The 23,632-nt window shown below is 37.3% G+C and overlaps 1 protein-coding gene across 6 annotated transcripts in view; it reads left to right on the forward strand.

Moving 5' to 3' along the window:
• tox2 (TOX high mobility group box family member 2) overlaps positions 1–23,632 on the forward strand; it is a 140,065-nt gene that overhangs the window by 398 nt on the left and 116,035 nt on the right. The window lies entirely within an intron of this gene.

Here is a 23,632-nt window from a genome sequence, read left to right on the forward strand (position 1 = left end):
ACTAAGTGTAGGCTGAGTATGGTGAATGTGTTAGTTTTCAGTGCGCATTGTCGGATCGCGCGAAACCTCGGCATCTCCGGACCGGGCATCCCAAACTTACTTCAGCATCTCGGGAATTGTGCACTTGCACTATAGCATCACTTTAACTGCTGGCACATTCATGCAAAATTAGCTAAATGTGGCACTGCACATGAAAAGCATTCTAAAGTCCAGTGAGACAGCTTGTTTCCCGAGGGAAGATGGAGATCTCCCGTCCGGCTCCTCTTATATAGGAGACGTGCAGCTTTCCTTTCTTTCTGTCTGGATGTGAATTCGCTTCATAATTGCTTTGTTGATAGAACTGCATCCCTGTGTGTGACGTAGTTGCAATTGCACGTGTTAGAAGTAGCGAACAATTAATTAGTTCTTAGGCGCGTTATTAATTTATTACGGGGAACTCGGCTAATGTTTCTAAGCGGGATTTCAACGATGATTTATGCATTTATTTGTGCTGTGAAACAAGTAGAAATAGGCTGTGGAGATTTTTCAGCAAAGAACACAAGAGCATATTTTAAACCGGAAAATGTGTGCAATGCGTTGTGTTAAGTTTTATAGTTTTGCCAGTGAGCGCGTGACTAATAACGGGTCTGAATGTATAAGATAGCCTACTAGTGCTGACTGAAAATAGCATGTGCACTAGCATTCAGCGTCAGGCTGACTAGGATACGATTTTAGCAGTCGGTTAAAGATGCACTTTACACCCCGATCCTCATTTGTCAACGGATTATACGTCACTCCAGTTATCTGTCATAGCGTGAATTAAGAATAATTAAAATTAATTTTGATCCCTTATTGCTTTGTGAGTTTTGATGGTAGGCTATGTGCGTAGGCAATAATATAGAATTCAGTTTTAGTTTATGATACTTTTTTTTCTGTTGTATTAGCCGATGGTTTGTTTAATTGGGTTCATTGTGTTACTGGGAAGTTCTCATAACAGTGTAGTCTTTATCTTTCGTGATCTTGTTATGCAAACTGTCAAATTCATATTCTGTTTACTTAGAACTCAGTATTTAAGCGCTGGCTTTAGTCACGTGTCAATCAAGCAATAGCGATAACATCTGAAGCTTCAGCGGCCGTTGTTAAACCCTACAAAATCTGATCTAGAATGGCGATATTTGTGAATATTTCCTGTAATTTTTCAATAAACAGACGAAACATGAATTTGCACATTTTAGTATACAGGAACCAATCAGCTGTGTGAATTATTGATCCTCAGTCAGCGCTCAGTAACATCTTTTGTTTTACCGCCACTTTTTTTCTTCCAAATGTTGAGAAGTAGTTATCGCAACGGTCATCAGCATTGCATCTTGCAAAGTTTTTTATTCTTTCTTTTTTTTAAATGGATGTAAATGTAAATCACTATACTTTGTATTATATTAGGCCTACCTTTGCATCAAATGACATAAAACTAATGCTGCTGTGAGGGTGTTTCTAATACAGCAAATTTACATCTTTCTCTCTTCTGACTGCCAATCTCTCTATTTTTTTCCTCTTTTTGAAAGTGGTGAAAACACTATTGTGGAGTTTTTCTTTTGCTATTTGAGTAAATGGAAACATACAAATATATTTTATGTCATCTCTCATTTACCGCTTTAGAAGTTTACCCAACTATGACGACTTCCACTTCTGAGAACCACATAAATGGGAAAAGGGTCAATTTCTTCTTAGTTATATATATATAAAAACAATGTTATATTCATGTTTTGATAAAAATATTATGTGGTATATGAATCACGTTGGCTATATAATGGTAGAAACAGAGGCTTTTACCTATTGATATTTAATAACCACTCTGTTTAGGAGCATTTCAGATTTTTTTGTCAAAAGACAGCCTGTGATGGAGCTTTTAAATTCAGCCATCTTGACAGAGCGTAACTCATAATTTGCTGATGGCTGTTTATAGTAGGGTGTCACAGAGTTAAGCTTGTGGCTCTAAGCATATGGAAAAGATCAGCCGGCGAATGGAGAACAGAGTAATCCAAGCCAACTCCATACGTTGAAAAATGATCCTGTGCAAGTGGACATTATGAAACAAAATTTTAGGGGGAAAGCCTGCTCTCCCCACCACAATGGCCCTCTTTATGTGCTCCAGCTTTAATAATGCAATATTCTCCAACATTCTTGAGAGGCCCCAATTGAAGGTCATGTATGGAGGGCTTGCATTAATATGTAACGTTTGAGAGTTTGCGTGAAGTGGTTTACAGTGTTGTCGCATGAACCGGAAACTGTTCTGAAAAACTAGGCCATCCATGATAAGTGATTATCATTTCCTGTAGCTAACACACAAACATGCTACATGCTGCATTCCTGAACCACGCGTGAGCTTTTTCATACTTGTATGTGAAGTATGAAACCGTCAATCGTAGAACAGTGCATGTACTGTATGTGAAACCAAAACCAGAATAAACTGGATGAGATTTTTAGCAAGGGATACGCAGAATTCACAAGTGAATAAATCTAAATATTATTGTTTTGATATATATATAATGGAGATATTGTTTTATTTGTACCCAGTGTTTAGCCTTTGATATAAAAAGTCAGGATTTCAATTGCCCAGCATTTGTGACCAACATCTTTTATCATTAGGTTGGCAGAATCATATATATTTATATGCATTGAGTTTAGGCAAAAACAGGCAGTTATGACTCCAAAATTTTAGATACCAATGAAAATTCTAAATTTTCAGGTACAGAAATTTAATAAAGTATAATCAAATGCAAAATAACACTGTTTTAATTAAAGGGGGGGTGAAATGCTCATTTTCACTCAATCTCCTGTTAATCTTGAGTACCTATAGAGTAATATTGCATCCTTCATGTCTCCAAAAAGTCTTTTGTTTTATTATATTTTTAATTGAAAGATAGACTGTACCGAGTCTTTCCGGAAAAAAACGAGCGGCTGGGGGCGGGCCGTGTGGGCGAAGCTTAGCTGTGCTAACGCGCCGAGCTAACAACACACAGAGACATTTGTTCAACAGTTTTACTCACCATTCCAACGCACGACCGCGAACCTTTATCATTGTGACTGCTCGATCCTTAAGCATTAGACGATCTGCAAATCCGTCGATCTGGGCTTTGTTTATAAAACAATCATCGTCGAAATGCAGGGAACAACAGTCTTACACAACTCCGTTTATGCTTAGGAAAACAAACTCCATCCACTGGTTCCTTAACGCTGGGTTCTTTGGGAATCTGTGCAGGGTTGTCTTGCCCTGGCAACCAAAAACACACTTCTTTGGTGACATTGACTTCCCAAAAGCCGGGCAGGGCGCTTTGATGGCGAACTGCTTTCACTCTCTTGCTCTGGTTTACGAGTGCGCGCGCGCCCGCGATCTTACCGGAGAAGTGCCCTTAGGACCCATATAAGGAAATTCCGCCCTCTCTTACGTAAGACAGAGCCATACTCGAAAAAAACTTTCCGAAACTTGTGACAAACCGGAAGGAGTATTTTTGGAACAAAAATACTCCTTCAAACGTACAACTTAGTTTTTGAAACTTTGTCCATGTTTAGCATGGGAATCCAACTCTTTACCAGTGTAAAAAACTCAGTATGCATGAAATAGCATTTCACCCCCCCTTTAATCATAGATGAATCCTTATTAAAGTTATAAAAGTTATTCAGTCAAGAGCAGTGAGTGATTTGTCTTTGTCTTTTGTTGTTTGATTAAGATTAAGGACACAGATGACAGCTCAATATAAGAGATAATGCACTGATCCAATATACCGATACACATGCATTTTCTTTCTCAACCGTTTATGTTCACTTAAGACATAACTTTCAATGTTTACAAGGATGCTCGCCAATACGGGCATTCTCAAGCGCAAGAAGACGTGAACGAGAGTTAAAGTCAGTATTCGTGTGCTGTATAAGATGCAGATTTCAGATGTTTGCGCACAGACAACTTCCCATACAGCGAATAACAAATCGAGTTCCCTTTTGCGTCTTCTAGCGCTTGAATGTTTCAATAAACTTTGGTGACGATGCAGCGCTGGCCCATCAACTGTCCCGAGTGTCGTTCACATTTGTTTACGTTCTTTTCCTCACAACATTGCATTTCTAGAATTCATAAAAATATTACCGGTTGACGATTGACACCGTTTCATATATTCGCCAAAACCGATTTTAACTCACTTTTGGCACTTGTTGAGTGTTAATTTGAGGCCCTTAAGGCCCATTTTAGTCAAATTGGCTGCATTGACCAACAGAAAGCTGCTTTTGTGTGAGCTGTGCTTATACATCGCTGCAATATTGACAATAGACAATGGACATTTTTTTCAACAAAATGTTCTCAATTTAAGACCAAAAAGCAGAACAAACCAAAAACGACTCTCGCAACTTTGAAGTGGATTTCTGTTGATTTGTTTTCATGCTATTTAGAACATCTTATAAAGTTTTAAGCATTTCAGAAAATGAATACAGTCCTCATGCATAGTTAGCAATCAGTTACACCTCAGAATAGGGAAGCAACTTTACAGCCATAACAACCAGGCGATCGATAACACATTAACCAATGTCATCATTTGCCCTGCAACAAACCTGCCAGATCCATACTTCCAATGCAAACACGCCCAGCGCTGCTATAACTGCTATGCTAGTATTTACTCAAGTGCCCATTGGTCCAGTGGTGCACAGTCTAGTTTTGAGATATTATGCATGTAAAAGTGCAAGATTTTGGGTTGAACATCTCTTCTGGTGTCTTGATGCTGAAGTTTCAGTTGAGCTGTGACTCATTCTCACTTTGAGCAGACTGACTTTCTATCTCTCGTTTTCATGAGTGGGTGTATTGTTTGTTAAGCATACGCTCTGTGAATTCCTCCTCTAAAGGCCATCTCTTCATAAATGCATGTTTCACCCAGAGAATATTTGTCGAATGCATTATGTCTTGTGCATCGCCCCGGGCTTATTCGCTCCGTTTAAAATTGAAGTTGGATAGGTTAAGAGAAGATGGACCACTTCCCCCTCTTCACCGGTGTTACTGTATTAATGCAGACAGAGATAGGCAGACCACAGTGTGTTAGAGACAACCCAACTACTTTTAACTCTTAGATCATCAAGTGTATTCATAGCGCTCACTTGTGTTGCCATGTCAAGAGAGTTTGATCTTATATCAATATAAGTCCATCAGAAATCCAAGTCGATCCTATTCACTGTTTGTCTTAATGCATGTTTCTGGTTTTATTGTGATTGATTTATCAGTGTGTGTTTTTCAAAAGAATACTGATTGTCTTTATAGTCTTTCATCAATTTGCTCTGCCTTTGAAATAACATTGCCATCCAATCTAGTCTCATTGAATATCTTGTTGCATTTATAAATAAGTCAGATTGCAGAAGTAAAATGGGTTGCAAATGTTGACTTGACATTCATAAAGCAGGCGTCCAGAAGAATACGAGTGCAAAATGGTAATCTTTGCAGACGTTTCTTTTGCAGTGAGTTTTGGTGAAGTTTGACTTTCAATTTCAATTGTACGTCCAAGTGTCAGTCGTCAAAAGAAAAGGCAGCTCAGATGTAAAGCGGCAGCCAAAAAAAAGCGTTATCGCTCCTGAATCAGATCCCTGCAAGTGGGTGGCAGTGGCACATAACCAGCTGTGTGACGGCAGAAAACCTTGATTCATTTAAAGCGAGTCTGAGCCTTAACTTATTATTTAGTTCGTTCAAAGAGTCTGTCTCTCTCTGTCTTGCTCTTTGAGCTTGTTCTTCGCTGCTTTAACCATCTAAAAATAACTCGTAGGCCTAGCAATTACTGGAAACGGGTGCAGAGTGGCGCATCTACGAGTGCAACTGTCTTTGGCTTAAATAATACTTTAACCGAAATGCATCAGTGCAGTAAATGCAGTGGAAATAAGAGATTTTCTTTGTGCATGCCACGTTCATAAATTATACCTTTTTGTGCATGCATCGTTGCATATGATGTATCTAAATATGCATTTCATCCCGAGGCAGGAGTGTGTGATTTACGTGGGAAAGGTGTGCTGTCCTTACACTAATTCAGCGTTTAAATGCACACATGCTGAATCAGTGCAACAGCAGCACACCTGGGAAACAGATATGGTTTCTTTATATGTTTCTTTAATGTTGTATAACCTCAAATCAATCAGTCTTGTTCGCATTAAGACCAGAGAAAACAACAAGTGAATGAAAAACTAAAAAGATTCTATCGGTTTGCATGAAGCAATTACCTTTTCCTGTATATGACAGTTGTCCTCTTTCCTCGACAGTCGACACTATAATGGAGATGTGAGATAAAGCGAGTCGTCAGGCCAGCTGATCTGCGTTCTGTACACGGGAAGTTAATTAAGTGGAAAGAGGCGATCGAGAACTAACAGAAGCTGCGCTGAGACAGTCATTGTTCAGCTCTTATTTCATCCATCAGGTGTTTCTGATCCTGATTTGCGTAACACGTTCATTAGTTAACATGAACTAAGAATGAACACTACTTCTTCAGCATTTATTAATCTTAGTAAATATTAATTTCATCATTTACTAATGCAGTTGTGTGTGCTAACAGTTAATGCACTGTGAACTAACATGAACAGCTGTATTTTTATTAACTAACATTAACAAAGATGAATAAATACTGAAACAAATGTATTGCTCATGGTTAGTGCATGTTAGTTATTACATTAACTAATGAATCTTATTATAAAGTGTTACCAATAGAACAGAATGCATTGCTATAGTGGGGTCCAAATGTATGGCGGCACATTTAAAACGAGCTTTTTTTCATCTTAACCTGATCAAATTCTCAAAATCATGTTCCTTCTTTTCCTTTCCAGTGCTTTTCAGCACACTTGTGTGTGTAGGTCAAGGCGTTTATACGGAAAAAGATTCATTGTTAAACCTACGTTGTCCTTTGCAACGATTAGAAGCAGGTTCTGTATGAAGTTATGTTGGCGAGAGTAAGCCACACCTGTGTTGTAGAAGCCTTCGCACCGAGGCTCTTCACGACCTGCTGTGCTCATGTATTACTGACGTGTGGTGTGAAAACGTCTGTGCACATTCTGTGGTGAGCGAGACCTTTTCAGAACTATTCAATGCTTTGCTTTATGAGTCAGAACCACAAAACTGTGTTACAAAACTCCAATACTTGTGTGATATACAGTGGTGACCCATAGACAATGGAAATGCTGTGGAAATAAGTTTGCATTGCATTTTTTTGTATCTTATTGTCTGTCATCAACTGTAATTTCACACACACGTTTTTACTATATATATATATATATATATATATATATATATATATATATATATATATATATATACTGTATTACTATATAGATATATATTAAAATGTAAAAATGTGTGTGTGAAATTACAGTTGTACATATATATATATTTTTAATTAACTTAAATGCAACATTTTGAATTATAAATACTGATTTTTCTTGTAAAACCTACTCCAATAATCTGTTTTATTGTTTTATTTACGACTTAGATACTGTGTTTGATCATATACAATTATCATGTATATATGTATCATGTATATGTATTTGTGTTTTATATATATATATATATATATATATATATTAGATTATTGGAGTAAGATTTGCAAGAAAATACCATTTTAGTCTTTTTATTTCTATTTACTATTTCAAATTTAATTGAATGTGTTTCTTTCTTTGTAATTCTTTGTAAAAAATTACTAGTAATTTCTGAGTGAAAATTGTTCAAAGTAAATCCTACACCTATTAGTTTTTCTCATACAGCATATATAGCATTATATTGCTCTTTAGATCGGTATCAGAATCTCACCTCTGAAAAACCTGTTTTGTTCGACTACTACCCCTCAGTTATATAGTGGTTTCTACGCCCTGGGACGTTAATAATCACTGTACATTTGTTTTAGCTGACGGTAAAACAGCAGAACACTTCAGGTGACCACCGTGCAAAAATTACCTAGCATTTTTTTTTTTTGCGCTGTATCCTATAAAAGCGTCTGCAGCCCAGTCACACACTCGGGCAGTAATGCAGTAAATGTAGCTGGCGTTTTGTGAAGCGCTGTCAGTCGCTGTGGGGGTGCAGGCGCAGCAGAGCACTAATTGGCCTTGGCAGAGAGAGAGAGAGAGAGAGAGAGAGAGAGAACGCTGAATGTCTGCTGGCTTCATGGTGAATAGCAACTGATTCAGTAATGCAGCCGGTAAATAATCACGATGCCTGTCCTCGGGGGAATGAGAACTGCACAGACTTCTGGGACACTCGCTGATACGGCCAGCGTCACCGAGGCCGAGTTCAGTCCCCGCTGGATGATGTGAATCTAGAGACGTGTGATCATGATCATCCTCCCTTCAGGTGAACGGGAGTTTGTCTCAGGGTTTTTCTGCTGCTGTGGTTTTGGTGATTCAGAAAGTACTTTCTAAGAGCATTTTTCGGGGATGATTTATCAGTGCATGTTATTATAAAAGGAGAAAAAATGCCTTCATAATCTTTCATCAAAATGCAATAACTTGCTTTGCCTCTTAAACGACTTTCCATTTCAGCTGACGTTGCCAATCCTGTTCTTTTCCATCCAGTTCAACCGCTGTCTTAATTCTGCCGATGATACGCCCACTTTTCACCATCCAATCGATTCCCAATGGAGAGAATTCAGTCTTGTTCAGTTTCACTCAGAAATACGGCATGCTGAGAATTACAGTTTTCATATTGACTTTAAATTAGAGCATTTCGATTTTTTTTCCAGTTGAAAATAATTGTGAGAAAATTGTGTAGGCGTTATGTTATTTGTGCTTTATGCTGTAGATTAATTGCACACTTTTTTTTTTGGGGGGACCAAACTGTTGAACTGTGTACATAAAGATTAAACCAACTGAGCATTTGCATTTAACTAAATGATTAAAGTACCAGTGGCTTTCTGTCTCATTTGATAACAGTAGTTAATGCATTAACTATACATGAACGATATATTTTTACAGCATTTATTAACCTGACTTGACATTAGTAATTAAACATGTTCAGGTTAGTTCACAGTGCATTAGCTATTATACAACTTTGGATTTTAATAAAAAAAAAAATTGTAAACGTTGAGATTAACATGAACTAAGATTAATAAATGCTGTAGAAGTTTTGTTCATTGTTAGTTATGTTAACTTAACAAACGTTAACTAATAAAATCTTATGGTAAAGTGTTACCGAATATTTTATTCCAATAGTTCTAATAAAACTAACGTAAAGTTAGAGAAAAGAAAAATGTAAATAAATGCACGCAAATAAAAGTCGAAATGTCGATTATCAGTCAAATCGATTAATCACATTTAACATAAAAGTTTGTTTATATAATATTTGTGTATATATACAGTATATACACACACACAGACACATATATATGAATAAATATATAAATATAATAATACGTACACACATATATTATGTAAACACAAACTTAGATGCGATTAATCGTGATTAATCGATTTGATTGACAGCACCAGTTCTAATAGAATCTTAAAGGGTTCCGTGAGTCACTTCATTTATAGAACCTTTTAAGTGGTACCATTATGGCATCATTTAGTTTTAATTAATTAATTAATTAATTAATTCAATTTAATTAAATTTTATGAATGAAACAGCTTTATCACTGGAATAACCCGTTAAATATAAAATAATTATCCAATCATTTAAGACATTTTTCCTAATATGGAACCTTTTTTGGCTCCTAGAACCCTAGAGTTCTATATACGGGTAAGTAGAACACATAAATTAATCTGGATTAAAATTTACTGGCCATTTTAAAAGCAGTGGCGTTGTCGTAACACGACCTCACAATGAACCGACGAAAAATATCGGTTCATTCATTCATGGGATCATTTAGTTTTAATTACCACATTTTTTATTTAATTACATTTTATGAATGAAACGTACTTTGTCACTGGAACAAAATGCAAATAACCCCTTAAACACGAAAGAATTACCCAAAAATGTAAGACATTTCTCATTTATATGGAGGCTTTTTTAAAATTGGGTCAAGAACCCTAGAGTTCTGTATAACACATCAATTAATCTGCATTAGAATTTACAGGCCATTTTAAAAGCAGTGGCGTTGTCGTAATACGACCTCACAATGAACCGACGAAAAATACGACCAAACTGGAAGACATTAATTCAGATCCCCCACAGGGCTTCAGGGCACTTTGATCAGAACCTGTCAGTGCTTGATGTGGGGCATGTGTTTCCGACCCGTCAGCGCCTTACAGGAACAGTGGTACGCTGTGGCGCACGGGTCCACCCGAGAACCCCCTCTCAGGATGTGGTGTAGCTGCACCCCCAAAACATGTGCTCATATACAGTCAACCAGAATATATTCAGACACCTTCAACATTTCTCACATTATCACAGTTCATTCACTATAGAAAATATGAGCAGAACTCAGCTGATATTTGACTGGTTTTGTCCGTCCTTCTGTTAGACTGTCTCACACATGAATTATGTTGAATATCTGTCAGCTGTTAAATTTAACTACACAATTAGATAATACCAGTTTAGCTCAACCAGTTACCAAGCAATGCTTCATTTTGTTCAGTCTGTGTGTAAAAAGAGCATTAGCAATTAAAGAGAAAACACACCTCAGCAAAACATGATCAGCTCAAAGTGTCTGAGTCATATTTGGTCCCAAATTTTTACCGGTAGTCGCTGTATGAAGAATTATTGGGTGTAATATGTCACAATTTACTTTATTTTGCTGTCCTCACTTACAGAAATGAACTATAGTGTCCTGCACACACTATCAAAAAAATATCACAAATGATGTCTCTGAATAATTTTTTGGTTTGACTCATTCTAGCGCGTTCATTCATGCGCTGTTTTACAGGACTGGAGATGCATTATTTCTCAGCCGACCATAATTGTCAGTCAGCGGTTTGGAGACCCAAAAAATGAGTCCCGCCGCCAGATGTTCCTCACTCTGATCGTCACTGTGAAAGACAGAAGTTTATTGTTCTAGTGCACTCGGCGTGGTTCAGGACTCAAAGCTGACGGATGTCGTTCAGAATAAGAGAACAAGAGCCTCGCTGTTTAACTCTTGACATGCTGTACGGTACAGATGCATGTTAAATTAAAACGCTCCGATTGTTTTATCATAAAATGTCCTAAAATGGCTGCTTGTGCACGTTTGAAATAGGAAATATCTTTGTGGCAGCTGAACCTAAACCAAACAGGATGGCATCGCAGAATTCGCACAGTTTCTTTGTCACCCACGTGTGTGTGGTTTTCAGTTTGTCTCTTTTTGGTCAGGAAGTGTTTTAACCCCTGATGCACATGTGAGCGCAGACAATTTTGGATTTCGTTTGTGCGATGATTTCCGAGCTGAATCGGGTCTGAACGGTGCATTTATTTTGCTGTTGTTTCTGTCGGTCAGATACAGTTGATTTCCTGCATGAACCCCATCCGGATGTTATTGACATCAGACGCCGGTTTGAGGCAGATCCGGCTGATTTTCTGTTCTTGTTTTATGTCAGTAAACGTGACCTTTATGCAAAGATCGTGTGCATGATCAAAGGGTTTCGAGTTAGCGCTTCTTTAGGTGAAAATGCAGCATATATCGCTACTGATTTCACCCATTAGGACTTGATGCATGGTGAAAAGTGTCTGTATATGTTGCATTTCGCTGATGTCAGCCGAAAAGGAAAGTCATTTTGATGATTTTGTTTTTGGAATATCAAGCACTACTAAAAAGCATTCGTATTTAGGCCAGGAACATGTATTCAAAAAGTAAATCGAGGGTCTGTTTTTGTCTCTAACTTGAGCGTTTCTCAATGACTAACTAGTGTTGTTTCTTTGGAGGTGTTCTGCCGTCCTGCTGTGGGGGTTTTTAAAGGAAGTGTTACATAAATACAATGAAAGCACTCACTGATTATTTTTAGCGGACTCGGCTTCGGCTTCATTGTGGACCTGTCACCTCGCTCATCTGCGGCTTTCTACAGAGACCCACAGAAAAAAAGTTTTAGTGAAAGCATTCGAGCTCATCTTACTGAAAGCACTTCGTCCGGCTTGCAAGGCGAGTTATGAAAGCATAAGGCACTTGCTAAATCTGCAGGATTGTATTGCGCCATTGATAATGAGGGTCCAATAGATGTGAACAGTGCAAAAAAACAATTCTAATAACGTGAAATCTTGTAATTGTGAGGAAGGTAAAGTCAAAACTACCTCGAAATGCCATTCACAAAAATTCAATAAAATGGGTATTCTGATCAAAATAGATCTGAATATTGGCTTGCAAAAATAGCACCATGCAACTGCAAATGTACATGTTTTTTTGTCAAACATGGAATAATATGCACTGATGATTCATTCAGAATAGAATGAATGCGTATAAATGAAGTATACGAGGTAAATGTTGAGTATGCATGGCGTTTGCATCTTGACGGTGTGATATTCTCTCATTAAGCATATCGGCGAGGGCCGAGGAAGAGCGCGGGCGCGGGGGCCGGGCTGCAGAAACACATTTCGTAGGAGTTTTTTATGAGCAGTAAACGCAGGAAACTTTGACAAGGCCTGGAAGTTGCTGATATTGTTTCGACTCTGATTATGTGCCGGTTTGACAGGCCGACGGGTCCACCTGAGTCTGAGCTGAAGAGAAGCTAAAGCGAATCGCTAACGGAGAAAATAACACAGAAGTTGCAGAATGAACTCAGCTGTGACCAACTACCTTTCCCTGTGGGATTTGAGGCAGAGAGTCGCTAGTGTGTGTTTATGTGTGTCTTCCCGTATTACATTCAGCCTCATGACTTTGTGAATCCCACCAATTACATGTCAAGGTCATGTTCCCAAGACACACACACAAATAATAATATTGAGGCATTACTGTAGCAATTTATATATATATATATATATATATATATATATATATATATACATACATTATAGTATAAAATAATGTATTTTAATTAATATAATAATTTTATAAAAATATTATATAACATAATATTTTATACAATTATTATATGGATTATTATATATATATATTATTTATTAAAATATATTATTATTTATATATTAAAATAAAAATAAAAAATACATACATTTTTATTATATAAATATGTCATTTTGGTATTTGTAGTAGTATTTATAATATAAATGTATGTATTTATTTCATTTTAATTTTAAAATATTAATAGTAATATATTTTAATCAATATATATATATATATATAATTATTTTATAAATGATACAAATTTAACTTAATATAATAATTATATAATAATATTATTATATTAAATATATATAAATATATGTCATTTTAATATTTGTTGTGGTATTTATATGATAATATAAATGTATGTATTCATATATACTATGTATATACAGTATATTATTATTACATTAATTTAAATATTTAATTATTTATATATGTATATTAAATATATTTATTATTTAATTATATATATATACAGTATATATATATATATATATATGTGTGTATATATATACATATACTGTATATTATTACATATACATATACATACTAATTACATATATTACCTGTGATTAGCTACTTGCTCTTGCTAGTCATCTTCTATAAGCAGAATGCAATCACTTATTCCTCTTTATTGATTTTAGTGTGAAATATGACCCGCACATGAGCAGATACCAGTGCAGATGTTGTGTGTGTTTCTGCTCCACACATGATGACTCTAAGAACTGAATGTAAAAGAGTTGATTCCGTTAAACGAGAGGACATGAGATAAATAAATACGGCGTCTGTGCTGGAATGCAGCAGCTTTATAGAGAGAGAGAGAGAGAGAGAGAGGGGGGGGGAGAGAGAGAGAGAGAGAGAGAGAGAGAGAGAGACAGAGAGAGAGAGAGACAGAGAGAGAGAGAGAGAGAGAGAGAGAGAGAGAGAGAGGGGGAGAGAGAGAGAGAGAGAGAGAGAGAGAGAGAGAGAGAGAGAGAGAGAGAGAGAGACTGGGCAAACACAAGCAGTGTCTCAGTGTCCTGTGGCGTGTCCTGAGCAAACACTGCTGGAGTCGATCACGACACCTGAGGGACACGGAGAGCCTCAAGAAATCAAAACAATGACAATTTTACTTTTATATGTTTAATATTGCAGTTTTTATTCTAAATGATGTATCCGTGCACATCAATATTGTGTTAATAATCTTGAATCAGAAGAACTTCCTCTTCTCTTCTCTGATGATGTGGGCGGGGCTATAACCTGTCACTCACATGAGATCAGCCAATAGCAAACCACAACCATCCAATCAATTCCTCACAGACAAAATCAAGCCCCGCCCACATTTGTTCTTGTTCCAGAAGCGTTTCATTAAGATATACGGCACTATAGGGAAGAAAAGAAGAGCGCATTATTTATGACAGGTTAAGTTGGAAATTACATCTTCAGGGCCATGCTCAAAAAGTGAATAAATGGGTTATAACTACTGCATAACTATAATTTACCATAAAATCCCATAAAAATACAAAATCGTAAGTAAACTTTTGGTTATATTTGACTGACATGCGAACAGTACCAGAGGGTTAGATGTGGCTCTGATTGTCTATCAATTTTAGAGTTTTGTAAAATATATATTTTGGTTCACAGTAAACTTTTTTACACTTAAATTGTATTAAGTTCCTTCATTCCTGCAATAATCGGCTAAGTGTGAGACCAGTCTTGGGTCTGTGTTTCAAAGCATTCATGAACTTTACAACCATGTCAGTTCACGTCTATGCTCAATAAATGCGTTCAACAATCAACAATATCAGAGTTATGAAATTCGCAATGAATCAATCGCAAATGTGTTGCACTGTCAGGACCGGAAGCTTCGACCTGTGTCGTACAGTCACACGAATAGAAACACAGTGTAATCAGCATGCAGACGTAAGCGTGTTGTTTAGTTGAGCGTGTTTCTCCTCTCGACCTGTGACTGTCTCTCTTCACCCGTGTCCGACTCTTATCACATGCTTTTATTCAGGCCCATCTGCTCTTGATCATTTCATATCTAAACCAGGGTTGAACGCCTTTCGAGGGGCTTCAAGGCCTTTAAACTGCGCTTGAAAGAAAAACCACAAATGAGACTTTTAATAATTGTTTTTCTTACTAAGCAATTTGACTCAATTAAGAGCAAGTGGAGACTTGGTTAAAGGGATAATTCACCCCATAATAAAGATAAAAATAAATTCATCATTTACTCCCCCGCATGTCGTTCCACACTTGTATGACTTTCTTTCTTCTGCAAAAGACAAAAGAAGATATTTTGAAGGACGTGGGAACCAAACAGCATCGGAGGCCATTGACTTCCATTGCATGGACAAACAATCAAACAAACAACGAAAACCACAGACAGGTTTGGAATGATTAAATGATGACAGAATGTTAATATCTGGGTGAAACGTCCCTCAAAATTCTACTTTAAATTAAAAAGGATTCTGTTTATTTAATATATATAGGCTATATATACCACAGTGTCATCATACATATTTATATTAATATAAATGATGTAGAATTTTTAATTTTGGGTGAAATGTCCCTTTAAATTCTACATGAAATGTCTATTTAATACCTTTCTTTGGATTTATTTTGCACATTTATATCAAATTTCTTCAATAAAATGTGGCAAATCTCCTCAACAACTTTCCTTCTCAGCTGATGTCACAAGTCCCGCCCCTCAAATCACATGACTCCTTTCTGGTATGTAACGCCCACTTTTTCCGATCCAATCAATTCTCGTTAAATATCCAGTTTCACTCTGAAATGCATCGAATTACGGACGAAACGCGTCTTCTAATGTGTCCTTTAGAGTTTCAGAAGAGTGTTTAGAAGTGTGCGGATCTGTCGATCTCGGTCTGAGCTCAATACTGCACTCGTTAATAACATTTCACGTTTGTTTATTTGAAGTTATTTGTGAATTTTACAAGCAAATTCTGAGTGAAAATTGGCTTGTGATTATTTTAGGAGAAGCTTCTGAGACGAAGTTGAGAATATGAGCATGAAACGGTCCCGCGGGATGTGTGCGTGAACTGATGAGGAATGTTTTGTGTTGTTGTAGTTGGGATAATGTACGATCCCAGAGCAAACAGTGAGTTCTTCATTCCAGCTCCTAATCTTTGACACAAAGACACTGGAATCTGGCCTGTCTCTCTCTCTCTCTCTCTCTCTCTCTCTCTCTCTCTCTCTCTCTCTCTCTCTCTCTCTCTCTCTCTCTCTCTCTCTCTGGCCGAGTGTATGGCTGCGTGACAGATTGGAAGAGAGTGTGGGTTGCAGTTCGTAATCACATAGACCATAAAGAAAGTATGGCAGAGGAACTGACGGCTGTCTTTATCAAGCCGACTGCATGTTGGAAAAGCAATTTGGTGTCGTTTCACTCATTCGGCGGAAGGTAGGAAGCATTTAGGAAAAGGTCTGAGCCGGAGAAACGCCGCTGGAAACGCAGACATTATGGATTATAAAGATTTAATGAGAGAATAAATTGAATTAGGAACAAACAGGAGCTGGATTTGCTGTGTTTAAATATGAGCTTGTTTTGGCTCACCGGTTGCTCTTTCACCGCTCAGGAGTTTTTACACACTTTAGAAATATCGAAAACGTAATGAAAATAGATAAATGAGGATATAATTGTGGTGCATTAAGAGTGTAGTGCTTTAAAATGAATGTGAATGAAGTGTGGACACACTTTATCTTGGTGAATCTGAGCACTGTTTAAGACACTGTTGAGATCTGAAGCTTTAGAGGAAAAAGCAAAAGTCTAAATTTGCTCTACAAGAAACACCTGAGATGTTGAAGAAGTTTGCTTTGTGAAGCTCAATGCAGTTTTCACATATTTTCACTCATATTCCTCCTGAAATTAGAGGTATAATTCAAATGGATGAATGAGAAAATAGTTGTCGTGCATTTAAAATGAATGCAGATCTTTGTGAATTTGATGAAAATATTTGAATTAATTTTGAGTTTGATTGCACGCTTTATCATGCCAAATCTGAGAAACCTCTAGAAACCTAATTTCTCAGGAAAAACAAACAAAATTCAGATGTTAAAGTGGTTAATGAGGTTAATGAGAAATAATACAAACAAATGAATGAGAAAATAGCCGCTGTGCAGTAAGAGTATATCGCTGAGAAATATTTGACTTCATATTGGATTTAATTGCACTTTTAATCTTGGCAAAAGCACTAAATTGAGCTGAATAATAACTATAGTCTTATAGAGCAAATTGAAGTAATTGATGAATTTTGCCAGAAATGTTTATTTCTGTGAAATCTGCGTTGAATGAAGTGCCACAGAAATAAATGTGACTTGACGCCGAGACATTTTTGAGATCTTAAACTCTAAGCCGGAGATGCAAAAGCAAAAGTGTCTATTTGCTCTCCATGTAATCTTGGAGAAACAATTGAGCTGTTGAACAGATTATCTGTGTGATTTTGTCCCCTGTGGGCCGTATGGTTTCGGGCTGGTAGATTACAGCAGCGCCGGCCTCAGGATGAAGAGCCCCGGGCTGGCAAACCAGAGTCAGTGTGTGTTTGATTTGTAATAGTCTAGTCGAGCTAATTACCTGCAGATCTGGAGGGACGTGTGTGTAGCGCTCGAGAGTAACTGCAGGTTTTCATCTCACTCAGATATTAAACCCAGGGTTGGTTACGTCAGCAGCACTAGTTACTGTACGTTCAGGACTACAGTCGCTGTTGGACGCATGTTTGCAATTATTGGAAACAGCAGGAGTGAAAAAACCCTTGAGTTTCGCAGGCGTTTTACAGTGCAGCGTTTGCTCTGACCCGTGGGGAGAACGGGGTAAACTGTTTGTTTTTGTTGGTTACGGCGGAGGGTAAACTTCAAATTACAAGTGGCAAGTGAAAATGAAGACGCAGCTGGTCTCAACCGGGTCCTCCTCGTCGTCAGGCGGATTCTGGCAGAATCTAAACGCTTTCATAATGAAGTTTTTAAAGACAGCTAATCAGCAAAGCCAGGCGACGCGTCAGTGTTTTTTTTATTTATTCTTCCAACCAACTTTGTTTTAAAAATATTTTCTTAATTATTTTTTAAGCAGGCATTCTTTTTGAAAGCTCCTAATTTGTTCGCCTGCTGTCGTTGGAGATTAGGCAACAGAGGAGGAGGCGTGAGAGTCACAGATTATCCAGACGGCTCCTGTTTTCGGGATATTTTTGCCCGACTAAGCTCGCATGTGGAAATCGTTGCACCGGTCGTTTGATAGTCTGGAATGTTCTGCGCACTTCCATTTCACAGAAGGAGAGAGACGTACAGCGTTTATGTTTTAAATATACCTGCGGGGCGAAAGCGCAACAGAATATTTGTATTGCACGAGTGTTTAAATGAGTTTCGTGATGAGTTCACCTCCTCCTTCCTCTTGACATTTCAAAGGCACGAGCCGTTCGCCGCTGTAAGCCGGGTCTTACTGTAATCTTTCTGTCCCTTTTTTATCCATGCTATTGATATTGTGGTCGGGATATAAACTCTTAATGAGGCTTTGCCTTTCCCAGTGCCAGATTTTTGCTGGAAACTATGAAGCAAGCTTGCGGAAAAAAGCGAGTTTAGGCAAAAAAACGTTTATTTATAGTGATGCATAAACCAGTGTTTCCTACAGCAGTTTTGCTTCGTGACTCAAGACTTTACAAGTGACCACCAGAACTGTTTATTGTACAAAAGTAAGCAAATATGTGCTTATATGATTAACATGACACAAGTAGGAAAATTGTGAATTATGTTTGCATGCTCTTGGTAGCCATTGCACAAAATGCTCTATAACTTTACATTACTTTTGCACATATGGCAGACACTTTTATCCAAAGCGACTTACATTGCATTCAAGACATACACTTTATCAGTTCATGCATTCCATGGCATGGTTATCTTTGCATTTAATATAGGTCTTTTTATCCTTTTTGCATAATCTTGGCCAAAATATATGGGATAAAGTTATTTGTTAACTAAGCATAATTTATGCATTTGTTAGATGCTTTCATCCAATGCAACTTACACTGCATTCAGTTCATGCGTTTACTAGGAATCGAACCCATGACCTTGGCATTGCTGGTCACGCTCTACAGTTTGAGCTACAGGAATGCATAATTATGAAAGTAGTCTTTTTATATATTTGCATTTAACTTGCATTTATCCATTCTGCAAGATTCTGATTTGATCTGATATTTTTCAGTATTTTCGTCTTATCAGTTTCAGTCAAACTCACAACTCGGGTAAATATAATTTCTTCCGCTGCCTGATTATTTGGTTAAAACGGGCGGTCCGGTGTGTCTCTCCGAGGTCATATCGTAGCATTAGTGCAAATGCCTCATCTTAACATGAGAAAATCGTATGACAGACATGTGCAAATAAACACGGCCCAGAGGCCCTCCGTACCACGAGTGAATGGAAAGAGCCAAGTCAGGGAAAAACAGAGGCCTTGTTCTAAAAACAAGAGCATGATGGCCGTATCTCTGTTTTCAGATAAACCTCAGGAATTTTAAGAGCCCGGATCGGCCCACTCGCTCCTGAACTCTTCCCGAAGCGGTTCGCTGTCAAATACTGATGCTTTCTTTCTGTGACCCCCCCCCCCGAGTCTGAGAGGACTTGGTTCGCTCCAGCTTGTAATGTCTATTACATCATCTCATTAATATTCATACGGCACATATATGTGCAATTTTAGGACCCTGTTACGACTTGTTTGTGGTAAAATTAGGTTTAGGACAAGGTTAAATTTATTGTTGAATCAATGAACCATTTTGGTAAAACATTACAATAAGGTCTCATTAGTTAACATGAACTAACAATGAACAATACCTCTATGTATTTAATAATGTTAATTTCAACATTTTATAAAACATTTTAAAATCAAAAGCTTTAAGTGCACTGTGAACTAACATGAACAACGAACAATTGTATTTTTTATTAACGAACAAATAAATGCTCATTGTAAGTTCAATGTTAGCAAATGAGAGCGTATTGTAAAGTGTTAACATTATTTTTAACAGCATCACATTTATTTAATGAATTTGGCTTGATTTGACAATATGATGAATGAAACACATGTTAAGCTTTAGCAATGGCAATGTTTCACGTATATTTCAGCTTTGAAGATAATTAAATTCAGAGTGTGAGTGACTTTTAAAGTCTTAAGTCACATCTGGATTTAATTTATCAGTAAAATGAAAGGTCTTTCTCTGACAGAGTTGCATAATTTACTAATAAATGAGTTGCGCTCGCAATTCTGCAATGAAAATGGCAATTAACTGGGGATTTGCACAGATTTGTACGTCTCTAAACTTGTTCATACTTAAAAGTATATTGTAGATTCTGTCAATACATTGAAATAGGTTAAAATCCTCTGAAGTTAATAATTGTATCCATTAAAACTGACATATTTAAATGTTTTAATTGTGATTTTTTTTTTCATGACTTAAAATAGCTTGAATGTAACTCTACACCCATTGGTTCACTTAGTATATGTGAATTCATGAATATGCAAATGAGTCTCCGCCTCCACTCGCTCACACCAGCTCAGATTACCTGATCCACTCGCTCTGTAAACTGTAAACGCTACATGATGGCAATATTGGTTTAATTCAGCCATAAATGTTTGAAACAGAATCTGACTGAGAGGAAGAAGAGGAAGAGTGAATTATCAGAATATTAATGCGTTTTATGTATCACTCTCTAATGGCGACGGACTGTAATTGATCTGATTAGCCTTTGGCTTGACTATGTTATCAAACAGCTAATAATGTGTTGCTAATGTTACACCAACCATGTTCCCGTTCGCCATCTCGAGGTCAGACAGCTGCCTTGTAAAAATCCTCAGTCTTAAGCCCTATTCGGACGGGACTAGTGTAACATGGAGAGGAGGGGTAAAGTAATAATCACCAGAGCTTCTTTGTGATTTTAGTCCCGTCCGGAATGATTTGAACATCATAGAAAGTCAGTGAGGAAAAGCTCCGCCCCTCTCGTGACGGGATTGGTCACTTGTTTGTGATGGTAGGAAACAGGGGCGTTTGGAGACTGTCTTTGATAAAGTGCAGAAAATTCTCAGCAATGGTGTCGACTGAAGAATTTACACTTGGTTTGTATATTAGAAACACCACCTAGAAATATAAACTACATTAAAAACTTGATTTTCACCACCACATCCAAACACAAACACAAACATGATCATGTGCACCATGCACACGAATACCAACTGTCCGAATATGAATGAGATCATGCTGGTAATGTGGTTAATGTAAAGTCGCATGCAGTTTCCTAAATATGACTTAATTTCACCTCGTCATGGCCTCCAGAATCATCGTCGTGAGCTCACATCCTCAAACACACACTGAGCGCCGTGCAAATAGTGCTGTGAGATAAAGAGTCTCGTGCAGCTCGAGGTGAGATTAAAACGAGACGAGAGAACGAGAGGAAATCATTGAAGAAAAAAAGCCATCTGCAAATGCAGCCGTTGAGTCTGTTCTCTTCACACCAGCCACAGTAATAGCTTTCCTGTGTACTTGTCCTGTCAAATCAGCTCAAGCTTTTGCTAAACCATTTCAGCCCAAATTCACTCTCAGCACAGAAGCGTTCTGGCTGGCCGAATCAAATGCACTGAAAAAAGATGCAAAATTATGCAGATTATAATCCTAGATTACCGAACCCGTTTGAACCAAGTGTGCATGCATGTTTGTTAACTCGACTAGCTTTTCCTGAGCAAATATAAGTGCAAAAGTCTGGCCGGTTGCTAGATGGATAGTTATTCAGTGATTTGAATGCACCAATGTTTTGCTTGTACAAACAGTATAGTCTTAATGTTATATGATGTCGAACACTTTAAATACATGCAAAAGACAGTCAGTGTTTGCGTACAATAGACACAGTGATTCAAATGAGATGGCTGGCACTGATTTCCACACCATCTAGTGTTACCATGCTAGTGTATTGTGTGTGAAACATTCAACAAGCGCAGATAACCCGTCCAAAGTGTGTGTTTTACAGATAGGCCGCAGCGCATGGCGTGTTATGCAGCGTTTTGTGATGTTTCTTTCTCTGTTTTTGTATATGGGATCTTTGAGTCTGCCATACCGTGGTAAATCGGGCATCAAAAGTGTCTCAAAAGCTGCCGTCTTTCACCCGGAGAACGACACTGTGTGGATGCTGTGTGCTTAAGCTTAGATGGAGAGAGAAAGAAGAGAGAGGCTGAGGGAGTAGTGGATGTGTGCCAGAGCCCAGAGGGCATGCGTGGGGTACAGCTTTCATGTGCCGCAAACACACACAAAGAACACATCATAATATCTGTGTTAAAGAGAGAGTTCACACACATGTCGCTCCAAACCCGTATGACTTTCTCTCTCGTCTGTAGAACACAAAAGAAGATGTTTAGCTGGATGTTCACGCTGCTCTTCTGCAATGAAAGCATTCATAGCGTGTGCTATGCTTCGTGAGAGACACCGACACGTTCAAGTTGCATTACAGTTTGTGTGAAGTTGCATGTAGAAATTGAATGCAATTGAATGTAAAAATGTAAATAATATATAAGAAATTTTAGTTGCATTAAAAAACAACGTAAAATTGCATGTTATTCTGTGTAAAATGTAAATGACATGTTGGATCAATTTCATTTACATTGAAAATAACGTATGTAATTGTATATAAAAATGCAAATAATATATAAGATCATATATATATATAAGATAAGTAAATTGCATTAAAAAGTATATTTTGCTGTTTAAACGGCTGAATACAAAAGTATTTTGTAAAAATGTCAAAATAAAACAATATAGGCCTACTACCTGCTTCATAAATACAAGAAGTTTGTTATTTGTAAGTGCAAATGAGATTAAAAAGTGGTTTGAAATCAGATGAGATTTTTTCGTGACTCATATCCTAAAGACTCATTTTTGTGGTCGAATGACTTCAGAATACGCTATTGCGATGCCTTTGTCTGACAAAATATCGCTTTCTGATTTCATTGCACTGTGTGTAAAAGATTGACATTGCACTAATAATCTCCTATGTGTTCCACTGAAGAATATCATACAGGTTTGAGTTCATAAAGCGGTGAAAAAGAGAGCCAGTGGCATGAATGAGAGAATGGACAGATGGAGTGAGATAAGGACATGCGAAATGCAATAAAGTAAAAAAAGAAAAGCAGAGACAGCGGTCATGAGAGGAGAGCAGAGAGAGAGAGAATGTGGGATTAGAAGTGTAACAGCTGGTGCTCAAAACCCTTGAAACATCACTGCGCTCATCATAAGCTCACATCTCCAGCAAATCACACTCAAACTCCACAGATTACTCCTGTGACCTTGATTTACAACAATATCTGTATTCCCCTCGTCATACCTCTCATTAAGAGCATCTTTACGTGTGGCTCGTACTCACAAATGGAAACGGTACCTCACTGTTGGGGAAGTGCATTAAAGTAAAACGTGCCATTATGGCTTAAATGAGCAGTTCACAGTTCACTGTATACTGTATGTATATATATATATATATATATATATATATATATACATATATATATATATACACAGTATAGTGCTGTCAAATCGATTAATCGCGATTAATCGCATTTCACATAAAAGTTTGTCTATATAATATACAGTATGTGTGTGTGTGTGTGTGTGTATATATATATATATATATATATATACACATACACGTTTAAATATAAAAATAATATATATACACACATTATA

This window comes from Scardinius erythrophthalmus (assembly GCF_964197995.2).
Source record: "Scardinius erythrophthalmus genome assembly, chromosome: 12".
NCBI classification, from domain to species: domain Eukaryota; kingdom Metazoa; phylum Chordata; class Actinopteri; order Cypriniformes; family Leuciscidae; genus Scardinius; species Scardinius erythrophthalmus.